This window comes from Gekko japonicus, unplaced genomic scaffold, assembly GCF_001447785.1.
Source record: "Gekko japonicus isolate JY-2015 unplaced genomic scaffold, Gekko_japonicus_V1.1 scaffold339, whole genome shotgun sequence".
Lineage (NCBI taxonomy): Eukaryota > Metazoa > Chordata > Lepidosauria > Squamata > Gekkonidae > Gekko > Gekko japonicus.
In genome coordinates this window covers 1,099,275-1,105,971 of record NW_015169182.1, presented here as the reverse complement: position 1 = coordinate 1,105,971, position 6,697 = coordinate 1,099,275, and the positions used below count along the sequence as shown (strand labels likewise).

Here is a 6,697-nt window from a genome sequence, read left to right as displayed (position 1 = left end):
CCCCAGACATGGCATGTGCATCGATTGTCACCCCTCAGTGGTAAGTAATCAACATCAAAATTATTTTTTGTCTTTCTAGGAGAGGTGGTAATCCTGCATTTGCCCCATATCACTTTGGTTCTGTCTAGATTTCTACAAATGAGCAATGTCCTATTGCAGCTTCTTTCAAACAGCATCATAGTAGAAACAAATTCATCCATCTAGACCAGTAAAAGAACTGGACTACATATAAATAAATGTATGTGTGATGATTAATATGAAGGAGGAGCTTTTATACCCCATTTTTCTCTACCCTAAGGAATCTCATGGACCCCAAGCACCTTCTTTTCGTTCGTGCCCATCCCTGGTATCTCCTCTGGCCACCAATCATCAAGCATAACTACAAGTACACTTCCATATGCCAAACACACTCACAAGGCTCCGTATTCAGTTGTTGTGTGATGATTAATATGAAGGAGGAGGAGGAGCTTTTATACCCCATTTTTCTCTACCCTAAGGAATCTCATGGACTCCAAACACCTTCTTTTCGTTCTTGCCCATCCCTGGTATCCCCTCTGGCCACCTATCACCAAGCATAACTACAAGTACACTTCCGTATGCCAACCACACTCACAAGGCTCCGTATTCAGTTGTAGATCTATACTGAGTTTGATTACATTTTACCAACACTCACATTTAACTTGAAATAGGAACATAAATTGCATTTCCAATACCCTATGCTAAGCTATCAACAAAAGGCGACTCTTGGGCAGACTTGAACATGTCGCTTAACATCTCTCAGCCTTAAACTGGAACATCATCATTTGTGCTGAGGGTGGATGGGGAGGATGACTGCGGGCAGTTGGGCCCAGCATTGGCTGTCAGCCAGATAGCTCTCAAGTAGCTTCCTGCCGCCCACCTCCAGGGGCCACCCCATCGATGGAGGGGTAGGGCTGGCCCGTAGCTAGCACGGGGCCCAGGGGGCCTGGCCCCCTAGTGTTTCTTCTGGGGGCCCTCCCTCCTGGGCTGACCCCAAAGTGCTCCAACTTACCTCCTGCACTGTACTTTCATTTAATTAGCTGGTGGGCCCCCTGAGGCCCCCTCCCAAAGAATTCCCTAGCTACGGGGCTGGGGTAGGGTGTTGGATCTGGGGGCTGCAGGCTTCTCTCTTTTCCGCAGCTCAGATAGAAAGGGAACGAGCTGATGGAGTGTTGGACATTCAGGAATTCTCTCCTGGCAAAGACCCACTTTCCCACCTCAAGCTTCAGAGTTTATTTCAGTGGTCTACCCATCCTTTGCTATGTCTGCAGTGGTCTACCCATCCTTTGCTATGTCTGCAGTGGGGCTGCTGGTTAACAGGGCTGGGAAGGAATTTTACCTAGGGTTCTGATTGGCTCATAGGCTTTTTGCCTTCCCCATAGCAAAGAGTATATATACTGTGTATCTTCGATTGTGCTGTTAATAAGAGTATATCCATCACAACTGGCTGCTGGCGTTTAGGCATTGGCTTTGGAACTGTTATGTATTGATACGGACATGTCTGGACACGTAGCGCTAAGGAAGCCATGCAATTTAGTGCACCTTCAGGATTTAGAACAATAGCCTACTCAGATCCTAGTGCAGACCAATAGGTTTGCCCGGATCCTAAGGTTGACCTATGATGGACTCTTACACTGTAAATAGCCAATCATGGGAGTGGGGTGTGTGTTGGGTGTTGTGTGCTGCACGGATAAAAGCAGGGTTCGAACCTGGCTATGTCTCTAGTTGAGCTGAATTTCACTAATAAATATGAGCTGATCACTTGCTAACGCGTCTGAGCCCAGTACATTATAGGAACATAGTGCGAGGTGGGGTCCCTGCATAACAAAAAGGGGGGTCCCCTTAAGGGGCTCTGTGGGGGCAGGGGGCATGACAGACCACCTCAGGACTGACACACTGAGCACACCCACAGGAGGATAGTGATGGGTCAGAATAGCAGTTTCGGCCACTTCCTGCCTTAATACCAGTTCTCTGCCCTTGGTGACCCCAACAGGCAGGTTGGGGAAGGTGCTGACAGCTATCAACTGCACCCACTGTCCTGAGCCTATGCTGCACCAAAACCTGAAGAACTTGTAATCAATAAAGTTGTGGCCTGATTCTAGAGATGCCAGTCTCCAGGTGAGACCTGGGGATCCCCCAGAGTTACAGCTCATCTCCAGAAGACAGAGATCAGTTCCCTGGAGTAACTGGCTGCTTTGGAGGGTAGACTCTAAGGCACTGTACCCCACTGAGGTCCCTGTCCTCCCCAGGCTCCACCCCCAAATCTCCAAGAGTTTTCCAACCTGGACCTGGCAACCCTACCCCCCATCCCCCCACCGGTGGCCAGGAGGGGCTTGGCAACCCTACCTGCTTCTCCCCAGCACTGTGTGTCTGTCTCATTCCCCCCCCCCAATGGACTGGTCCCCACTCCAGGCACAGATCTCACTCAGTTTTCTAAGGTAAAGAGTCAAGGCAGCTTCATTGCATTATAAACAGCTTGGCAGTATTAGATTTTTACCTTTCCCCCCTAATATTAATAAACAAACCAAAAAAATAATTGTTTTAAGAAGCCCTATGTGGGGGGGAAATCCTTTAAAATCCCAGTGTGCCTGGGTGCTTTTAAAGCACATTTAGAATCTCTGCTTGGCCTATCAAGCATGCTTTGAAAAAGAGAGTTAAGCCCACATTTGCCCTTCCTTGAATCATTTTGATTGTGTTTGCAGGATCTGTTGAACAGAACAAACAGGGTCAGCCTGACCTGATTAAATGGATGGGTAGGAGGAGGTGCAGATACACCTGGAATGCAGGGGAATCACTGCCAATTGGCTTCCTGCTCCTCCCCTACAAATGTAGACAGCTGCTTTCTCTCCAAGTTCATCTACCCAGCTGAAGAAGGGGGCCCTGGAATTTTGGCCACCCAGGTGAACACTTGCCCTTAGAGCTGGCAAAGGCTACAGGCTGCATACTTACCTCAGGACTAAAGGAGCTCTGAGGAACACACACACTGGGTCAGGCTTCTTGGCTGCAATGTTACCCACCCAAACCAGGAAGTGAGTCTCGCTGGCTTCAGTGGGACTTATGTTTTAATAAACGTCTTTTGGATGGGACTGCATGCATCCGGTGCTGTATTGGGGAGCCCTACTCTGTTGCTCACTCAGCATAATTGTTATTCCAGACCCCCACCACTATATTAGAGTGACACTGTGCTTTCCTGTTCAGGTTGATTTAGATTCACCTGCCTTCCTTCTTCAAATGACACTAAAACCTCTGTGCTATTTATGGATCCCTGAGCAATGGTGTTTTCTCTAAGGACTAAGGCATCACATTCCATCCCATTGTGCAATACGCAGTCGCCTGCCTTTGACCGCCACACCTGTTCTCTCTCCCTCCCCACTGCAGTCTCTGTCAGGTCTCCACCCAAATGTCACTGAACAGGACTCTAAGAGACAGAATAAACAGTTTCTGCTTTTTACAAACAGAAGGTACAAATAACTTGTTCGTTTTTAAGCTGAGCTTCTATTCTGAACTAGCTTGCCATCCTGAGAAACACCCAAAGTAAACTATTAAGGAAGAAACAAAATAGGATTCCTCACAAGCATTTGTATTTAGTAAGTTTTCTTTTTTCAGTAAAGAGTAGTATAATTTTCTGTGGCTGAAGATAGACCAACCGTTTCCAAACAAGATCTGGTGGGACTCTCATTGCAGCCAGTCGAACGATAGAGATTCTTCTACAGGTTCAAAGTTCAAAATCAAGAGGGGGAGGGAAGTCTGGGGTGTCTGCAGCAGAAGCTGTATGGTCTGCTTGGGACTGAATGGCTAGTTCATGTCACCAAGAATTTCCACCACCACCGAAGCAATTTTGCACTTTTGCAGTAAAGCAGTGAATGAATGGATAAACATGTGAAAGTGAATGCAGTGCCTTAAAAAAATCCCCCCCCCGTTCTTTTGTTTTTGCAAAAGAGATTATGAAACGATTACAAAAACAAACACCAAGTACAATAAGCCCATTTTCCTAAAATATAAAGTAGGAGAGAAAAAGAGGACAGTATTAATCTTCAATAAAGCTTAACTAACTAGTTATAATAAATCTAAGAAATCAAGTTCCAGATAAATCATCATGCTGTGCTTTCTGAGACTGAGGAGGTCTATCTCGATAAGGACCCAGGGCTTCTATTAAGCCGAGTATGCTTAATACAAGCCTGGAAACACATCCAGCCCACCCTAAAAACCCTGCACTGGCTGCCCGTAGCATACCAGATATGGTTCAAGGTGCTGGTTCTTACCTTTAAAGCCCTATAGGGCCAGGGACCTGCTTACCTGAGGGACCGCCTCTCCCCGCATGTACCCCAGTGAGCACTAAGATTGGGATCCCAAAATCACCTGGTTCTTCCGGGGCCTAAAGACGCCAGGTTGGCTTCAACGAGGGCCAGGGCCTTTTCGGTGGTGGCCCCTCACTGATGGAATGAGCTTCCAGAGGACATCAGGGCCCTGCGGGACCTTTTACAGTTCCGCAGGGCCTGTAAAATGGAGCTCTTCCCCCAGGCTTTTAAGTAGGGTGCCACCTCGACTTTATGGCCTTGGCCCGATTACCAACTGTGCCAACAGTACCAATGACCCCACCAACTGAGGCTTTATAGCCAGGCAGGAGCCTGATGACACCATTCAGCTGATAGTTGATTTTAGAAGATGGCCATCTTTTAATCTAAGTTATGTTTAAATAGTATGATTTATATTGACTGATAGTTTTAACTGGAATTTTAATGTATATTTATTATGTTGTTAGCCGCCCTGAGTCTGCCGAATGGTGGGGAGGGCAGGATATAAGTATAAATAATAATAAATAAATAAATATGCTAGAAAGGGATCGTGGGTTGGAGACTGCCTGGTGTAGTGGTTAGAGTATCTGACTAGGATCTGGGAGATCCAGTTTGAGTCTCCACTCTGCCATGGAAGCTTTCTGGGTGCCATTGGGCTAGTCACATAGTTTCAGCCTAACCCACCTCACAGGGCTGTAGTGAGGATAAAATTAAAGAGGGGAGAATAATGTGAGCCACTTTGGGTCCCCACTGGGGAGAAGGGTGGGGTATAAATGAAGTGAGTAAAATAGTAGTATTAAATACGTTGATAGGGGCAAGGTTTTTAATTGTGCAATCTGGAAACCAACTAACAAGAATGGCTACGGAAGGTCTTGTTTGTGATGCTGAAGAATACATTTTCTATGTATAAACACATTTTGGGGGAAAGATTATAAACAGAATCAATTTTTATATCAGTGACAAGCCATATATGAAATATTGGAATAATAATAAAAGAACTAGTGACGTATAGCAAGAAGCAATACTTTGAATATAAATAAAGACCCTGGATAAAAAAGTGTCATGATTATTTATCTAGTACTTGATTTGTTTGGTTTATTATTTAAAAGGTCTGGGGGTTTTTTAAAGGCAGAGAGCCCCACCTGAAGTATGGAGAGAGAAGTAGACTGATAGTTAAGTCAGAGTTCCAGTATATATTATGGGTTGGATTCAACCAGCTTTTCCACTGATGACAGGAAGGACTGGGTCCCCCTTGACCACCAAAAAGAAGATACTGGAGAGGATGGGTGTACAAAAGTTGTATGGGACAAGGGTTGTAAGTAAGCAGAGGGAACTGGCTGGATCAGTGGTTACCTTCCAAAGTCATAGTAGATAACTCAACGAAAATGTCGAGACAGTGTGCAACTGCAATAAAAAAGGGCAACACTATGCTGGGGATTATTAGGAAGGGAATTGAAAACAAATCAGCCAGTATCATAACGCCCCTGTATAAATCGATTGTGCAACCTAATTTGGAGTACTGTGTGCAATTCTGGTCACCACACCTCAAAAAGGATATTATAGCATTGGGAAAAGTGCAGAAAAGGGCAACTAGAATGATAAAAGGGTTGGAACACTTTCCCTATGAAGGAAGGCTGAAAGTTTGGGGCTCTTTAGCTCGGAGAAATGACGGCTGAGAGGTGACATGATTGAGGTTTATAAGATTATGCATGGGATAGAGCAGGTAGAGAAAGAAGTACTTTTCTCCCTTTCTCACAATACAAGAATTCATGAGCACTCAATGAAATTGCTGAGCAGTCGGGTTAGAACAGATAAAAGGAAGTACTTCTTCACCCAAAGAGTGATTAACACGTGGAATTCACTGCCACAGGAGGTGGTGGCAGCTACAAGCATGGACAGCTTCAAGATAAACATATGGATAAACATATGGACAGCTTCAAGATAAACATATGGAGTAGAGGTCCATCAGTGGCTATTAGCCACAAGGTATAGATAGGAACTCTCAGTTTGGGGCAAGTGATACACTGTATTCTTGGTTCTTGGGGGGGCAACAGGGGGAGGGCTTCTAGTGTCCTGGCCCCACTGCTGGACCTCCTGATGGCACCTGGTATTTTTGGCCACTGTGTGACCAAGTGTTGGACTGGATGGGTCATTGGCCTGATACAGCATTGGCTTCTCTTATGTTCTTACTAAGAGTAAGGCTCATTGTGGGAAGAAATACAACGAGATCTAGAAGGAAGCTCCAGGTGAGTGTCCCAGCTGTGGCTGGTGGGGCGGCAGAGGGAAGTGGGAAATAGAGGGAGGCAAGCCGTGTTTATTTCCTTCTGGTTAGCTATAAGGCAGGGCTGTCTCAAGTCATTGTGCTGCCCCAAGTGGGTAGTATC

The 6,697-nt window shown here is 45.8% G+C and overlaps 1 protein-coding gene across 1 annotated transcript in view; it reads right to left on the bottom strand.

Annotated features, from left to right (window-relative positions):
- Positions 1-6,697, bottom strand: part of MALL (mal, T-cell differentiation protein-like) — a 35,835-nt gene that overhangs the window by 7,504 nt on the left and 21,634 nt on the right. The gene's annotated exons all lie outside the window — the stretch shown is intronic.